Below are 18744 nucleotides of genomic sequence, written 5' to 3'. Positions count from 1 at the left end.
GAATGCAGCGGTGCAAGGCTCCCAGCCCTTGCCCGGCTGCTCATCACCCTTCACCTCTCCAGTCTTGGGCGACGCCTTGGGCCCTGAGACAGGACACAAGGTCCGTCCTGGTCTAGCTTCAGCGCTGTGTGCTGCCGAGCCAAGGTCCTGCTCTCTTTCCGAACCTCGCTTTTCCCTTGAGTCAGGTGCCGACTGGGATGTCAGCAGGTGATGGGCGGATCCGTCCACTTCCTGATCTCTGCCCTGGCTCTGGGGGCTCTCCTGGAGACGGCACCGGTACGGGCTCCTTCCCCTCCGCGACCGGCTCAATTCGTGGAGCCTGACATTGTTCATTTCCGTGTCTTTGGCTCGGGTCCCCGGTGCACAGTCGGGTTCGGTCTCTTTTGTGGCGTCACGCAGATCAAACTGTTGCGTAGGTGTGCCGAGGTGGGGGAAAGCCAAGTGTGCTTCACAGGGATGAACTCCTTGCTTTTCAGAGACATAACTCGTGTGAACATGTGGAAGAGGTTTAGGCGCCTGCTTAGTAGGTGAGGGGATTTCTGGATGTAAAACTGACCCGAAGTCAGCCGTGTCCTTTGCCCACTTGGATTAGCTGGCTGTGGCCTGCGCTCCGCGGTGCCTCAGAGCAGAGAAAGGCGGGCGGGTTCCTGGTGCTGAGCAGGCTCTCAGGCAGTAAGGGAACCCCTGGCCTGTACCTTGGGGATGGAAACTGAGGCTGCGCCCGCCGCCTCACCCCCTGCCTTTCGCCCGTTTTGGTTTTTGGAATGGGAAGGTAAAAACCTTCAGAAAGGAAGGACGTTTGTTTCCGCCCGGTTTCGAACCGGGGACCTTTCGCGTGTGAGGCGAACGTGATAACCGCTACACTACGGAAACACGGCGGGTGCTGCCGCTCAGTGGCGCATCCCTGAAATCCGTAGGTCCTGCCACCACTATCCTAGTCGCCAACTTTTTAAACTGCAGAATGAACCTTGAAGCCCCGAGATCTCTCAGGCAAGGAGACTGCGGCTTCCGAGAGGCCCTGCTTTCAGGGTTCCTCGCCTGGCCCGAAGGGAGGACCCCCGAGCCTCCCACAGTCGGCCTTCGGGCTCCCGCACCGACCGCAGAGTCCTCGGATCCACGGCTATGCCCCCGAGTGCAGGGGTCGCCCCCGCTGCTGACTCCTCAGCTCCCAGAAGCCGCGGGAGCCGGGGGTTCGGGCGAGTGCCCTTTGGGCCTAAGGGGAAAAGGTAGAGAATTAAGTTCATTCCAGTGAGCTTCTCTCTCTCTGGAGCGGATCCTGTGGGTCCTAGCTGCATTTCTCCAAAGCCTTCAAACAGAATTCCTTTCATCCAGACTGGATTGAGTCGTCTTCAGGGTGAATGCTAGCTTGCTACAAACACTCCGTCATACCTGAAGGAGGAAATCTACAACTCCCAGGTAAATTCTATTTTCTTCCTTTGATTTCTTCAAACAACAACAACCAAAAAGACAGGTCACTGGTACATACTTGCACTTTCCTTATAATACTTGAGGTATGTCTGACTATCTATGAAAAGCTCTTGCTATAGAAACATGTGCAAGAGATTGTCTACCATGAGCTAAACGATCGTCATGCCTGCCCAAGGTCCAAGAATCTGATGAAGCTGGATCCAGTCCCCCACTGCCTTTAGATCACCAGTTCGATCACCATCCAAAGCAACCAATTTCCCAGATGCAGGCCACTAATATGAGGGAGAAGAGGTCAGCTAAACATTTAAACAATCGCAGTTTGTTCTGGGGAATGTTGAAAGTCAGCAGTGGTACAGTTAGAAGGGGAAATAAAAGACTTCATAATAACGATAATACCAGCTTTCTCGAGCTTTACTCAGTGACCAGCACTGTTCCTCAGTGCTTTACTGTGGAATCACTTACCAAGTCCACGTAACAACCCTGGAAGATAGTGTAGGACTTTACCACCCCTTGTTGCAGATGAGAACACTGAGGCACTGAAAAGCTGAGCTAACCTTTCCAGGGTCTCACCCCCCCACCCCCACCCCCACCCCCGTGACAGTGAGAGCCAGCACTCAGACCCAAGCAGTTTGCCTCCAGAGCCCCTCCCCTTGGCCACCATGCTCACGGGTAACTGAGAAAACTTCACTGAGATTTGCATCCCTTCCTTGTTCAACCTCCAATATATCAAAAGGAAGAGAAGATTGAAAGGTAGGCCTACAAACCTCCCCAAACTCATTAATGAAATGAAGAAGAAGAGGAGAAAGAGTAAACAGGACCATTGGAGAAGCAACGACGTTAGACGCAGAGAGAATGACGATGCGTTTGTTAAACACATACTAACTGGAAACTGTCTCTTTAAAGACTAAGAAGGACCTATCTTCCAACCATTGAAGGCCTAAACTTTCCCGTTCCATGGCAGTCTCCACCCAAGAATAGATTTCAAAGCTACCAACATAGTGTATACACATGTGAATATGAAAATCATACTTCAACATTAGTAGTAAAGAGATTATTTTTGAATTTAAAAAAATATTTTTAATACAGCAGGTTCTTAATAGTTATTTTATATATATTAGTGTATATATGTCAATCCCAATCTCCCAACGCATCCCACCACCACCAACCCCTCTGCCGCTTTCCCCCCCCCGTTGGGGTCCATATGTTTGTTCTCTACAGCTGTGTCTCTCTTTCTGCCCGGCAAACCGGGTCATCTGAACCATTTTTCTAGGTTCCACATATATGCGTTAATATACGATATTTGTTTTTCTCTTTCTGGCTTACTTCAAGTAGTAAAGAGATTTTGAATGAGTTAGCTCACATGGTTACTAATAAAAATGGGAAACAGTTATTAGGATGTTGTCATTAAACAAAGGCAGGATTTATAAAAAAGCCAGAAAAGAGAAGAGAGGAAACACACACACACACACACACACACACACACACACACAGACACACACACACAAAGCCTGAGAAAGGGGAGTTTTCCCTTTCCTGGAAGAACAGATAGCTGAAAGCCATCAAACAGCTCATCAGGAGGGTTTAATCTAGTGAAGTTCCGAGCTAATCAGGTAAACGCTTTTGGCTATGTGTGGATGCTCAAAAATTCTTGAGAGTTTAGTGGTGAAATGCATGTGGCGGCTATTCTTTGTGTACTACCTGCCAGTGTCCCCCTTTGGCACCTGTGAGTTAGTTAAGCCTAAATGAACTACTTTCTACTTTCTACTTTACTACTTCATAAAATTTCTCAATTTCATATACCGCCCACATTTCTTTACTCATATTTATTCTTAAAAGAGCAGATTTGGTCATGAACACGTGGTTCTCTCTTTGACACAGTGTTAACAGTGGAATGTCAGCTTAAGGTAATGGTTGTGAGCAGCATATGCGTAAGTAGTCAGATATCCGATAGTGAAGGGAAGCCAAAAATCTGAGGACAGCAAAAATATCACAGTAACTACTTTGAACTTACTTTCCCTCCTAGCCCAGGACAAAGCAGAAGAAAAAGTATCAACATCACTGTAACAATAACCAAGTGGCATTAAACTTTAAAACAATGAGGCATGATATGCATAAAGTACAAAGAGTGTACACTTCCCAAACCATTACCAGTGTACACCAACCTGAATAACTGACGAAGCAACCTAAATAACTAAGGTATGCACAATTACCAGACCGCAGAAGGCTTCCTCATGACTCTTCCCATGCAAGAGCTCAGAGTAATCACACACATACCCCTCCCAACCTCTCTGCCTGTTACTTTCACATAAATTGAATCACAGGGCATGCACTGGGTTTGGGGGGATGGAGGGGCATGGGTGTGACTTCTTTCACTCAACATTATGTCTATGAAATTTAACCCTATTTTTCACGTAGTTCTTTGTCTCTGTGTGTATGCCTTGTAAGAATATAACTCCACATAGTTTTGAACTGTTGGACATTTCAGTTGTTTCCAGTTGAGGATATTCTGAAATGGTACGAACATTTTTTTATGACTTTTGGTGGACATACACATTTTTCTAGAGCACCCCATTCCAACAGAATAATGCCAGTGTTGACTTTCAAAATAATACTTTTGGGGGTTTCCCTGGTTGCGCATTGGTTAAGAATCCGCCTGCCAAGGCAGGGGACACGGGGTCGAGCCCTGTTCCGGGAGGATCCCACATGCTGTGGGGCCACTAAGCCCGTGCACCCCAACTACTGAGCCTATGCTCTAGAGCCCGTGAGCCACAACTACTGAGCCCTCATGCCACAACTACTGACGCCTGCCCGCCTAGAGCCCGTGCTCCGCAACAAGAGAAACCACCACAGTGAAGAGCAGCCCCCAATCACCGCAACTAGAGAGAGCCCTCGCCCAGCAACGAAGACCCAACGCAGCCAAAAACAAATACACGAAATCAATTTTAAAAATTTGTAAAAATGAAAATATATAAAAGTTGGGGGGGGGGGGGTTTGTTTTTTGTTTTTTTCCAGCAAAAAGCGTTTATTCAGGAATAGCGGAAGAATGGCAATTCAGGACAAGCAAGCTATAGCAAAAGCCATAGGCAAGTCCCACAAACAAAGGAGAGGAAGGAACCTTATTTTACAGAGAGAGAGAGAGGAGGAAGCTGAGGGAGGTTGTTTTGAACCCAAGTCCGCTGGAGAAAAGTGAAAGTTCAGGGTGATGACGGTTTCTCATTGCCAAGTTGCTGATTTCCTGCAGGAGATGCAACGAATATGTTTTTCTGTTGGGGCCTGTAATCGATGATTCTTCCTGTTGATGCTTCTTCTGTTTGGGTTTGTAATTGACGATACTTCCTGTCTTTGAACTTGAGCGGTACCCCATGAGAGCTCCCACTTCTGGTCTCCCCACTTCATCTGAGTGACGTTTCCCTTTATTAGTTTTCAAACCTGTCACAAGGAATTTTGAATTTTCTATTTTAATCTATTTTAATGTTTTAGGAGACTTACTACATCAAAATATTATCATTACAGCCTGTGGCCCTAGCAACTTTCAAGTGTTCAGTAGCTACATGTGGCTTGCACCTATCATGTTGGAGAGCACAGGTCAAAGGTATAGCACAGCTAAAAGTACGATTTCTGGGCCACAGCATATAACTGTGTATGTATGGCCCTCAGTGGATGCTGCCAAATTTTCTTCCAACCTGTGGAACTTTTTTATACCCTTTCCAGAAATGAATAAGAATTTCCAGTGCTCTCCATCCTGTCACCATTTGGTTTTGTTTGTCCTTTTTTTTTTTTTTTTTAAAGTAAGCTTCATTGAGGTGTAATTTACATAGTAAAACCTGCCAACATTAGATTATTCTACATTCTTTTCAATGATATCATTTCTTTGCCAAGCTGGATTCTGGTGCTTGCTGTGATAAAAAGCAAGTGCCATGCAAAAAATGAATGTGTAACAAGAAGCAAGGAGGCGCTTTGAGAAGGTTTCAGAAGCCGTGCAGCGCGCAGCATTAAGGTTATGATTCTGACGTGTCAGAGCAGTGAAAACACAAGCCCCTCTACTGAACTTTTGTCAAGGGAACACATAAGAATAGCCACAGCACCAGCCACAAACCTACAAACTATAGAAATATATGTGAACCCAGAAAACAACAGCCTTCCCCAACGAAAGCACTGTTGTCAACCGACCAATCGTGAAATTAGGGCAAACGGGAAGGACAAAGACAGAGAGAATTTGCAGGCAACCAAAAGATGGCTCGTTAATTAAATCAATTTACTGTTAGTCAAAGGATTGAAGTTAACCCTAGATCTTGAACTCGTAATTTAAGCTGACGCATGTTGGAACATGGGAATGTTGGAATCATATATTGGTATATATGGAATCATATATTAGATGACGCCTAAAAATATTTACCAAAACTTGTCAGTGGAATAATTGAGTCGTCTGGTTTCTAGAATTACAAGTATTCATTCCTCTTTAAAGATATTAGTATATTTAATGTACTTGACTAGTATATTTAATATACTTCAACACGTAAATTTAAATTTTTAGTCGTTGAAAACTTATTGGATACGTTTGCTTATTTAACCAGTACAACCAGTACAGGAAGTTTAGGAAGTCCAACGTAACTCAGATTTTCAAGCCAAAATAAAGCCAAGACTTACGTAACAGTATATTACACCACCATTATTTTCTGCATCATAACATAATCTGAAAATATATATATAGTCGTTTTTAGACCAAAATTATTAAACCAATCTAATTTTTCTGAGCAACCTCGATAAAAGCACATGACATGACATAAACATTTTAAATGTCATTATATGTAAAATGTATAAATTATTTAAATTGCTTAAAAGTATTAAGGGTCATCTTTGTGATCCATTTCATTTCGTTTCTCACTGTTGTTCCGAGTAGTCAAGACCATTAATGTAATCTACAGCTAAATCTGTTATTGTTCCTTGTCACCAATTCCACAACAAAATTTTTCCTTATATAAATACCACATTGAAAGCATAAGTAGTAAAGCATTCTTCCCAGAAGTTCTTAATTTTCTTATTTTAAATTTATACGAGTGATTATTACTTTCCTGAAATGACTTGCGGAATTAATTTTTAATTAATTTAAATTTTTAGAGGCCTACTTTGTCTATTCTCTCCCAAGGAAGAGAAAGTATATTGTTTTGCTTCTGAGAAAATATGTTTAAAGGGAAAAAAATTCATCAAACTAGTGGGCATGATTTAAGGTGAAAGCAGAGGCAACGATATGTTTTAACAGCAACTGACAGTGAGGGAAACAAAATGAAATAAGTAAGCCACATTAGGTCCTTGAAGGAAGCTCATTAATGAAACTCGGAGTAAATCTGTGATATGCTTTTGAGTCTCCAGGGTATGTATCTGTGCATGAAGTCATTGCTCCTCATCCATTTTTATTAAGGACCGAACTGGCTTACAGTTCTGGAAGGCTTAAATCTTGATTTGTAGGGTTGTCACAAGTGCTCATGTTGCTGACTTTGTTGCTTGTTTGTAATGCTATGTCTCTCCTCTGCTTTCTGTAGTCTGATTTCAGCCATCCCTGAAGGACATTTGTTTGAATTTTTTCAGTTATTTAGAACCTTGAGGATACCAATGAAAGAAAGCTGCCTATTCCGTGCTAAAAATTCAATATTCTTCCTGTATTAATCCCCCTTATTAATGTTGAGTTCCTTATGAGGGAACCATTGCATATTAAGATCGTCCTTATTGTAGCTACTACACTTTTGCAGTTATTGACAAGGGTTGACTGGGCCCACGTGGTTTTTAGCAAATAGTGGAAAGACAAGAGGTGGACAGCTTCTCACTGCTGCGGTGTCTCATACCAGGAAACACCAGAATCCTCAGGACAAGCATCAGACAAAAAAGACTCATGGCCCGGATTAGCTGTCATCTTCTACCTACCAGGGAATGGATCCCTGTCAACCGCCACCCAACAGGGATTATCCCCAGAAGTTCACTTCCTAAAATTAAAACCAGAATCCCGCACTGAGACGAGAAATTAGTGGTGCACAAATGAGAGGGAGGGAGAGAGACAAAATCCGTGTCCAGTAACCACACAGTATGAAAAAGCCAAAATGCTCAATTCCTGCACATGAGATTTAACAGAACAGAGCAAACACGAGCCAATAGCTCTAAGGGTCCAGGTCTGAAGCAGGAACTTGTGGGGGGCAGGATTCTGTTGGCTCCCACGAAGTGTCTTAGATGGGCTAATTTTTATCGTCACAGCCAAAAAAACGGTCAAGGAATAACATAGAAACACTTCTTCCCATGCGAATTCCCCATTTTATAGGAGGAAGGACAGGCATTAGATTGTTTGCATCAAATTCAAAGTATAACTAAAATGTATAAATAAAAGAGAAAAGGGGAGAAGGCAAAAACCTCTGGGATCAGCGAGATTCTTCTCTTTGGATAAGTTGCTTGGCAGGACGTTGTCAAAGAGGTCACTCTGGGCAGTCTTCTCTGGACCCTGTTGACTAGGTCTGCAGAGAGAACCATTACAGTTATTGGGAGACTTTAAAAATACTGAATGTTGAGCTTTCGAACGTATGCAATAGACTATCTCTGTGTACTGCCCACAGTGTCCCTCTGTTGTCCTTCCCCTTAGTTATGTCGGGAGGGCACTGCTCCCTTTATTAGTTAGACTATCATAGAGAGATGTATAGAAAGAGTGCTGTGTTGGCAAGTAAACGAAGAAAGGGACATTGAAAGACTGGAAAATAAAATGGAATATGATTCAGTGCCACTTCCGTGGAGGGCAAACTTGAAGGATTTGCCAACATTAGAAGCATAGAAACACTAAAGGTAGCACTTGCACTTGCAGTTCTCTACGCTCTGGAAACACCTGCACGAGTGGTCAGAGGTGTGTGTACAATAATGATGGTTGCAGCCTATTCGTCATCGTGAAACCATGAAACCAAATACTACACAACCATGGAAGAAATGCCTTTATCAAAAATAATGCAGAGGAGAATTATGATGATGAGTTCACCGATAACATCATTCATAGAACAATTACTAACGTTCACAGCGGAAAAACTTGAGACACATAAAATATAACTTTCTTGTCCAAGTCTGTAGACTTGGCAGAATAAAGACTATCCCACCTGACCGTGGCTTCCTCGATCTCTTTCAGGAGGCCGAAAGATAGGCAGCTATAGGGTCCAATAGAGACGACAGACAATAGAGCTGGGAAGGGGAGTGTGGCCCAAGACTGGCAGCAGGCAGTGAGGTGGATAGGACCCCGAATGCAGTTCGGTAAACTTTGTGGGAGCAGATGTACAGGTGATAATCAGCATGGAACACCTGCAATGGTAATCAGCACGGAAAACGCTGAAGGGGTTCTAAAAACCTCTCCCACCGTCCCTGGGTGGGCTCGAACCACCAACCTCTCGATTAACAGCCGAACGCGCTAACCCATTGCGCCACAGAGACAGCAGCACGCCCCTCTCCTGGCCTCTCTATGGAGTAGACACTGACTAATTCCTGGGCTGTGCCGCCTTTCTCGCAGGAAAACGGTACCAGTTCCAAAGCTTCGGAAAAACGGAAAGTTTAGAGCAGCCGATCCCACTGGACCTGCGACTGGGTCGAGGTCAGGAAAAGACAACACTAAGCACTATTATCATAGGGCAGCCACCCATGCAGACAATTCTGACAAGCACTTGAGAATACACCCCCTCCCTTGGACGCATTTCCCATCTGGTCCTCTCATCCTCCCACTCACTACAGGGAAGGATTCGTCACCTTTGTGTCCTGTCAGAACCCTTTACGCTCCGTGCAGGCCACAGAGATCCAGGCAACAGCCAAGGGGCAGCTGCACTTCCCAGAAGGGCCTTTCGCGAGGTAGGCGGTTCCAGCGCTCAGGCTGACCCAAGACCCCACTGCCCGCCAAGGCAAGCGGGAAGGAGACCGGAGGGCAGCCGGCCCGGGGGGGATTCCTACTAGCACAGAACGTGCCTGGCCTGCCTGCACTTCGGGGGGAGCTGAATAAAACTCCTCTTGAAGCTTCTCTACAGCCTGAAGAGGACGGATTTCAGGTTCCTGAAAGGGCAAGGGGGCCTCCTCGCGAGGACAGAGGCTTCCCCTGGTCTTGGAGGACAAGTCCCGCAGAAGCTGCCTTTGAGAGACACGCCAAACGAAAGGAGCAATCTTGAGTGGAGAGGTCTGCAAGGAACTCTCAAGTGGTGTCGCCATTCTTATGTACGGAGAGAGAGTGAGAAACCCGACGTGGGAAAATGTTTACTGTGCACTTACGTACAGAATATACGATGTTACTCCTCTTGCAACTTTCTTGTATGTTTCAAAGGGCTTTGGTTTTGGTTCTTAATGAATGTTTGGAACTCGAGTCTCCGATTCTCTTGGGATGAAAACGCGGTAAATAAGACTTCGGGTTTGTAACACGCAGGGGGAAAAGAGCCGAGGCGAGAGCCGGCCAGCCCAGGCTGTTCATTACATCTCACGTCCTCCAGCCTGCGCGATGTCAAGGACCCTGAGGCCGGGACTCGCCGGCATTTGGGGACTCAGTGCAGAAGCTCTTCTGCATCTGAACCTTGAAGCAAAACACAGCTCTGGTCGGGGCAGGAAGAGGAAGACTCCTGCCAGTGGAGACGCTGAAGGGGAAAAAAAAGAAAAAAAAAAAAAAAAAAAAAATCTTGCAGAGGCTTCCCTGACCGGGAATCGAACCCGGGCCGCAGCGGTGAAAGCGCCGAATCCTAGCCACTAGACCACCAGGGAACCATTGAGGGGCCTCGACGTAGCGTCTCCAGGTGAAAACTGTAGCAGTCAAGACTAAACTTCAGAGACCCGGAGAGCAGGAACGGAGATTTCCCAGAAGCCCAGGGCTGAATGCAGCGGTGCAAGGCTCCCAGCCCTTGCCCGGCTGCTCATCACCCTTCACCTCTCCAGTCTTGGGCGACGCCTTGGGCCCTGAGACAGGACACAAGGTCCGTCCTGGTCTAGCTTCAGCGCTGTGTGCTGCCGAGCCAAGGTCCTGCTCTCTTTCCGAACCTCGCTTTTCCCTTGAGTCAGGTGCCGACTGGGATGTCAGCAGGTGATGGGCGGATCCGTCCACTTCCTGATCTCTGCCCTGGCTCTGGGGGCTCTCCTGGAGACGGCACCGGTACGGGCTCCTTCCCCTCCGCGACCGGCTCAATTCGTGGAGCCTGACATTGTTCATTTCCGTGTCTTTGGCTCGGGTCCCCGGTGCACAGTCGGGTTCGGTCTCTTTTGTGGCGTCACGCAGATCAAACTGTTGCGTAGGTGTGCCGAGGTGGGGGAAAGCCAAGTGTGCTTCACAGGGATGAACTCCTTGCTTTTCAGAGACATAACTCGTGTGAACATGTGGAAGAGGTTTAGGCGCCTGCTTAGTAGGTGAGGGGATTTCTGGATGTAAAACTGACCCGAAGTCAGCCGTGTCCTTTGCCCACTTGGATTAGCTGGCTGTGGCCTGCGCTCCGCGGTGCCTCAGAGCAGAGAAAGGCGGGCGGGTTCCTGGTGCTGAGCAGGCTCTCAGGCAGTAAGGGAACCCCTGGCCTGTACCTTGGGGATGGAAACTGAGGCTGCGCCCGCCGCCTCACCCCCTGCCTTTCGCCCGTTTTGGTTTTTGGAATGGGAAGGTAAAAACCTTCAGAAAGGAAGGACGTTTGTTTCCGCCCGGTTTCGAACCGGGGACCTTTCGCGTGTGAGGCGAACGTGATAACCGCTACACTACGGAAACACGGCGGGTGCTGCCGCTCAGTGGCGCATCCCTGAAATCCGTAGGTCCTGCCACCACTATCCTAGTCGCCAACTTTTTAAACTGCAGAATGAACCTTGAAGCCCCGAGATCTCTCAGGCAAGGAGACTGCGGCTTCCGAGAGGCCCTGCTTTCAGGGTTCCTCGCCTGGCCCGAAGGGAGGACCCCCGAGCCTCCCACAGTCGGCCTTCGGGCTCCCGCACCGACCGCAGAGTCCTCGGATCCACGGCTATGCCCCCGAGTGCAGGGGTCGCCCCCGCTGCTGACTCCTCAGCTCCCAGAAGCCGCGGGAGCCGGGGGTTCGGGCGAGTGCCCTTTGGGCCTAAGGGGAAAAGGTAGAGAATTAAGTTCATTCCAGTGAGCTTCTCTCTCTCTGGAGCGGATCCTGTGGGTCCTAGCTGCATTTCTCCAAAGCCTTCAAACAGAATTCCTTTCATCCAGACTGGATTGAGTCGTCTTCAGGGTGAATGCTAGCTTGCTACAAACACTCCGTCATACCTGAAGGAGGAAATCTACAACTCCCAGGTAAATTCTATTTTCTTCCTTTGATTTCTTCAAACAACAACAACCAAAAAGACAGGTCACTGGTACATACTTGCACTTTCCTTATAATACTTGAGGTATGTCTGACTATCTATGAAAAGCTCTTGCTATAGAAACATGTGCAAGAGATTGTCTACCATGAGCTAAACGATCGTCATGCCTGCCCAAGGTCCAAGAATCTGATGAAGCTGGATCCAGTCCCCCACTGCCTTTAGATCACCAGTTCGATCACCATCCAAAGCAACCAATTTCCCAGATGCAGGCCACTAATATGAGGGAGAAGAGGTCAGCTAAACATTTAAACAATCGCAGTTTGTTCTGGGGAATGTTGAAAGTCAGCAGTGGTACAGTTAGAAGGGGAAATAAAAGACTTCATAATAACGATAATACCAGCTTTCTCGAGCTTTACTCAGTGACCAGCACTGTTCCTCAGTGCTTTACTGTGGAATCACTTACCAAGTCCACGTAACAACCCTGGAAGATAGTGTAGGACTTTACCACCCCTTGTTGCAGATGAGAACACTGAGGCACTGAAAAGCTGAGCTAACCTTTCCAGGGTCTCACCCCCCCACCCCCACCCCCACCCCCGTGACAGTGAGAGCCAGCACTCAGACCCAAGCAGTTTGCCTCCAGAGCCCCTCCCCTTGGCCACCATGCTCACGGGTAACTGAGAAAACTTCACTGAGATTTGCATCCCTTCCTTGTTCAACCTCCAATATATCAAAAGGAAGAGAAGATTGAAAGGTAGGCCTACAAACCTCCCCAAACTCATTAATGAAATGAAGAAGAAGAGGAGAAAGAGTAAACAGGACCATTGGAGAAGCAACGACGTTAGACGCAGAGAGAATGACGATGCGTTTGTTAAACACATACTAACTGGAAACTGTCTCTTTAAAGACTAAGAAGGACCTATCTTCCAACCATTGAAGGCCTAAACTTTCCCGTTCCATGGCAGTCTCCACCCAAGAATAGATTTCAAAGCTACCAACATAGTGTATACACATGTGAATATGAAAATCATACTTCAACATTAGTAGTAAAGAGATTATTTTTGAATTTAAAAAAATATTTTTAATACAGCAGGTTCTTAATAGTTATTTTATATATATTAGTGTATATATGTCAATCCCAATCTCCCAACGCATCCCACCACCACCAACCCCTCTGCCGCTTTCCCCCCCCCGTTGGGGTCCATATGTTTGTTCTCTACAGCTGTGTCTCTCTTTCTGCCCGGCAAACCGGGTCATCTGAACCATTTTTCTAGGTTCCACATATATGCGTTAATATACGATATTTGTTTTTCTCTTTCTGGCTTACTTCAAGTAGTAAAGAGATTTTGAATGAGTTAGCTCACATGGTTACTAATAAAAATGGGAAACAGTTATTAGGATGTTGTCATTAAACAAAGGCAGGATTTATAAAAAAGCCAGAAAAGAGAAGAGAGGAAACACACACACACACACACACACACACACACACACACAGACACACACACACAAAGCCTGAGAAAGGGGAGTTTTCCCTTTCCTGGAAGAACAGATAGCTGAAAGCCATCAAACAGCTCATCAGGAGGGTTTAATCTAGTGAAGTTCCGAGCTAATCAGGTAAACGCTTTTGGCTATGTGTGGATGCTCAAAAATTCTTGAGAGTTTAGTGGTGAAATGCATGTGGCGGCTATTCTTTGTGTACTACCTGCCAGTGTCCCCCTTTGGCACCTGTGAGTTAGTTAAGCCTAAATGAACTACTTTCTACTTTCTACTTTACTACTTCATAAAATTTCTCAATTTCATATACCGCCCACATTTCTTTACTCATATTTATTCTTAAAAGAGCAGATTTGGTCATGAACACGTGGTTCTCTCTTTGACACAGTGTTAACAGTGGAATGTCAGCTTAAGGTAATGGTTGTGAGCAGCATATGCGTAAGTAGTCAGATATCCGATAGTGAAGGGAAGCCAAAAATCTGAGGACAGCAAAAATATCACAGTAACTACTTTGAACTTACTTTCCCTCCTAGCCCAGGACAAAGCAGAAGAAAAAGTATCAACATCACTGTAACAATAACCAAGTGGCATTAAACTTTAAAACAATGAGGCATGATATGCATAAAGTACAAAGAGTGTACACTTCCCAAACCATTACCAGTGTACACCAACCTGAATAACTGACGAAGCAACCTAAATAACTAAGGTATGCACAATTACCAGACCGCAGAAGGCTTCCTCATGACTCTTCCCATGCAAGAGCTCAGAGTAATCACACACATACCCCTCCCAACCTCTCTGCCTGTTACTTTCACATAAATTGAATCACAGGGCATGCACTGGGTTTGGGGGGATGGAGGGGCATGGGTGTGACTTCTTTCACTCAACATTATGTCTATGAAATTTAACCCTATTTTTCACGTAGTTCTTTGTCTCTGTGTGTATGCCTTGTAAGAATATAACTCCACATAGTTTTGAACTGTTGGACATTTCAGTTGTTTCCAGTTGAGGATATTCTGAAATGGTACGAACATTTTTTTATGACTTTTGGTGGACATACACATTTTTCTAGAGCACCCCATTCCAACAGAATAATGCCAGTGTTGACTTTCAAAATAATACTTTTGGGGGTTTCCCTGGTTGCGCATTGGTTAAGAATCCGCCTGCCAAGGCAGGGGACACGGGGTCGAGCCCTGTTCCGGGAGGATCCCACATGCTGTGGGGCCACTAAGCCCGTGCACCCCAACTACTGAGCCTATGCTCTAGAGCCCGTGAGCCACAACTACTGAGCCCTCATGCCACAACTACTGACGCCTGCCCGCCTAGAGCCCGTGCTCCGCAACAAGAGAAACCACCACAGTGAAGAGCAGCCCCCAATCACCGCAACTAGAGAGAGCCCTCGCCCAGCAACGAAGACCCAACGCAGCCAAAAACAAATACACGAAATCAATTTTAAAAATTTGTAAAAATGAAAATATATAAAAGTTGGGGGGGGGGGGTTTGTTTTTTGTTTTTTTCCAGCAAAAAGCGTTTATTCAGGAATAGCGGAAGAATGGCAATTCAGGACAAGCAAGCTATAGCAAAAGCCATAGGCAAGTCCCACAAACAAAGGAGAGGAAGGAACCTTATTTTACAGAGAGAGAGAGAGGAGGAAGCTGAGGGAGGTTGTTTTGAACCCAAGTCCGCTGGAGAAAAGTGAAAGTTCAGGGTGATGACGGTTTCTCATTGCCAAGTTGCTGATTTCCTGCAGGAGATGCAACGAATATGTTTTTCTGTTGGGGCCTGTAATCGATGATTCTTCCTGTTGATGCTTCTTCTGTTTGGGTTTGTAATTGACGATACTTCCTGTCTTTGAACTTGAGCGGTACCCCATGAGAGCTCCCACTTCTGGTCTCCCCACTTCATCTGAGTGACGTTTCCCTTTATTAGTTTTCAAACCTGTCACAAGGAATTTTGAATTTTCTATTTTAATCTATTTTAATGTTTTAGGAGACTTACTACATCAAAATATTATCATTACAGCCTGTGGCCCTAGCAACTTTCAAGTGTTCAGTAGCTACATGTGGCTTGCACCTATCATGTTGGAGAGCACAGGTCAAAGGTATAGCACAGCTAAAAGTACGATTTCTGGGCCACAGCATATAACTGTGTATGTATGGCCCTCAGTGGATGCTGCCAAATTTTCTTCCAACCTGTGGAACTTTTTTATACCCTTTCCAGAAATGAATAAGAATTTCCAGTGCTCTCCATCCTGTCACCATTTGGTTTTGTTTGTCCTTTTTTTTTTTTTTTTAAAGTAAGCTTCATTGAGGTGTAATTTACATAGTAAAACCTGCCAACATTAGATTATTCTACATTCTTTTCAATGATATCATTTCTTTGCCAAGCTGGATTCTGGTGCTTGCTGTGATAAAAAGCAAGTGCCATGCAAAAAATGAATGTGTAACAAGAAGCAAGGAGGCGCTTTGAGAAGGTTTCAGAAGCCGTGCAGCGCGCAGCATTAAGGTTATGATTCTGACGTGTCAGAGCAGTGAAAACACAAGCCCCTCTACTGAACTTTTGTCAAGGGAACACATAAGAATAGCCACAGCACCAGCCACAAACCTACAAACTATAGAAATATATGTGAACCCAGAAAACAACAGCCTTCCCCAACGAAAGCACTGTTGTCAACCGACCAATCGTGAAATTAGGGCAAACGGGAAGGACAAAGACAGAGAGAATTTGCAGGCAACCAAAAGATGGCTCGTTAATTAAATCAATTTACTGTTAGTCAAAGGATTGAAGTTAACCCTAGATCTTGAACTCGTAATTTAAGCTGACGCATGTTGGAACATGGGAATGTTGGAATCATATATTGGTATATATGGAATCATATATTAGATGACGCCTAAAAATATTTACCAAAACTTGTCAGTGGAATAATTGAGTCGTCTGGTTTCTAGAATTACAAGTATTCATTCCTCTTTAAAGATATTAGTATATTTAATGTACTTGACTAGTATATTTAATATACTTCAACACGTAAATTTAAATTTTTAGTCGTTGAAAACTTATTGGATACGTTTGCTTATTTAACCAGTACAACCAGTACAGGAAGTTTAGGAAGTCCAACGTAACTCAGATTTTCAAGCCAAAATAAAGCCAAGGCTTACGTAACAGTATATTACACCACCATTATTTTCTGCATCATAACATAATCTGAAAATATATATATAGTCGTTTTTAGACCAAAATTATTAAACCAATCTAATTTTTCTGAGCAACCTCGATAAAAGCACATGACATGACATAAACATTTTAAATGTCATTATATGTAAAATGTATAAATTATTTAAATTGCTTAAAAGTATTAAGGGTCATCTTTGTGATCCATTTCATTTCGTTTCTCACTGTTGTTCCGAGTAGTCAAGACCATTAATGTAATCTACAGCTAAATCTGTTATTGTTCCTTGTCACCAATTCCACAACAAAATTTTTCCTTATATAAATACCACATTGAAAGCATAAGTAGTAAAGCATTCTTCCCAGAAGTTCTTAATTTTCTTATTTTAAATTTATACGAGTGATTATTACTTTCCTGAAATGACTTGCGGAATTAATTTTTAATTAATTTAAATTTTTAGAGGCCTACTTTGTCTATTCTCTCCCAAGGAAGAGAAAGTATATTGTTTTGCTTCTGAGAAAATATGTTTAAAGGGAAAAAAATTCATCAAACTAGTGGGCATGATTTAAGGTGAAAGCAGAGGCAACGATATGTTTTAACAGCAACTGACAGTGAGGGAAACAAAATGAAATAAGTAAGCCACATTAGGTCCTTGAAGGAAGCTCATTAATGAAACTCGGAGTAAATCTGTGATATGCTTTTGAGTCTCCAGGGTATGTATCTGTGCATGAAGTCATTGCTCCTCATCCATTTTTATTAAGGACCGAACTGGCTTACAGTTCTGGAAGGCTTAAATCTTGATTTGTAGGGTTGTCACAAGTGCTCATGTTGCTGACTTTGTTGCTTGTTTGTAATGCTATGTCTCTCCTCTGCTTTCTGTAGTCTGATTTCAGCCATCCCTGAAGGACATTTGTTTGAATTTTTTCAGTTATTTAGAACCTTGAGGATACCAATGAAAGAAAGCTGCCTATTCCGTGCTAAAAATTCAATATTCTTCCTGTATTAATCCCCCTTATTAATGTTGAGTTCCTTATGAGGGAACCATTGCATATTAAGATCGTCCTTATTGTAGCTACTACACTTTTGCAGTTATTGACAAGGGTTGACTGGGCCCACGTGGTTTTTAGCAAATAGTGGAAAGACAAGAGGTGGACAGCTTCTCACTGCTGCGGTGTCTCATACCAGGAAACACCAGAATCCTCAGGACAAGCATCAGACAAAAAAGACTCATGGCCCGGATTAGCTGTCATCTTCTACCTACCAGGGAATGGATCCCTGTCAACCGCCACCCAACAGGGATTATCCCCAGAAGTTCACTTCCTAAAATTAAAACCAGAATCCCGCACTGAGACGAGAAATTAGTGGTGCACAAATGAGAGGGAGGGAGAGAGACAAAATCCGTGTCCAGTAACCACACAGTATGAAAAAGCCAAAATGCTCAATTCCTGCACATGAGATTTAACAGAACAGAGCAAACACGAGCCAATAGCTCTAAGGGTCCAGGTCTGAAGCAGGAACTTGTGGGGGGCAGGATTCTGTTGGCTCCCACGAAGTGTCTTAGATGGGCTAATTTTTATCGTCACAGCCAAAAAAACGGTCAAGGAATAACATAGAAACACTTCTTCCCATGCGAATTCCCCATTTTATAGGAGGAAGGACAGGCATTAGATTGTTTGCATCAAATTCAAAGTATAACTAAAATGTATAAATAAAAGAGAAAAGGGGAGAAGGCAAAAACCTCTGGGATCAGCGAGATTCTTCTCTTTGGATAAGTTGCTTGGCAGGACGTTGTCAAAGAGGTCACTCTGGGCAGTCTTCTCTGGACCCTGTTGACTAGGTCTGCAGAGAGAACCATTACAGTTATTGGGAGACTTTAAAAATACTGAATGTTGAGCTTTCGAACGTATGCAATAGACTATCTCTGTGTACTGCCCACAGTGTCCCTCTGTTGTCCTTCCCCTTAGTTATGTCGGGAGGGCACTGCTCCCTTTATTAGTTAGACTATCATAGAGAGATGTATAGAAAGAGTGCTGTGTTGGCAAGTAAACGAAGAAAGGGACATTGAAAGACTGGAAAATAAAATGGAATATGATTCAGTGCCACTTCCGTGGAGGGCAAACTTGAAGGATTTGCCAACATTAGAAGCATAGAAACACTAAAGGTAGCACTTGCACTTGCAGTTCTCTACGCTCTGGAAACACCTGCACGAGTGGTCAGAGGTGTGTGTACAATAATGATGGTTGCAGCCTATTCGTCATCGTGAAACCATGAAACCAAATACTACACAACCATGGAAGAAATGCCTTTATCAAAAATAATGCAGAGGAGAATTATGATGATGAGTTCACCGATAACATCATTCATAGAACAATTAC

The 18744-nt window shown here is 44.5% G+C and overlaps 3 non-coding genes across 3 annotated transcripts; all 3 read right to left on the bottom strand.

Annotated features, from left to right (window-relative positions):
• Positions 1-800: 800 nt before the first annotated feature.
• Positions 801-873, bottom strand: TRNAV-CAC (transfer RNA valine (anticodon CAC)). The gene has a single exon. It is a non-coding gene; the product is annotated as a tRNA-Val (tRNA).
• A 7930-nt stretch (positions 874-8803) lies between these two features.
• TRNAN-GUU (transfer RNA asparagine (anticodon GUU)) lies at positions 8804-8877 on the bottom strand. The gene has a single exon. It is a non-coding gene; the product is annotated as a tRNA-Asn (tRNA).
• A 2208-nt stretch (positions 8878-11085) lies between these two features.
• Positions 11086-11158, bottom strand: TRNAV-CAC (transfer RNA valine (anticodon CAC)). Its single transcript has one exon. It is a non-coding gene; the product is annotated as a tRNA-Val (tRNA).
• Positions 11159-18744: the final 7586 nt, after the last annotated feature.

The sequence above is a fragment of the Eschrichtius robustus genome, chromosome 3 (genome assembly GCF_028021215.1).
Source record: "Eschrichtius robustus isolate mEscRob2 chromosome 3, mEscRob2.pri, whole genome shotgun sequence".
Lineage (NCBI taxonomy): Eukaryota > Metazoa > Chordata > Mammalia > Artiodactyla > Eschrichtiidae > Eschrichtius > Eschrichtius robustus.
The sequence above is the reverse complement of the archived record's forward strand: the minus strand, read 5'-3'. Positions and strand labels throughout refer to the sequence as shown.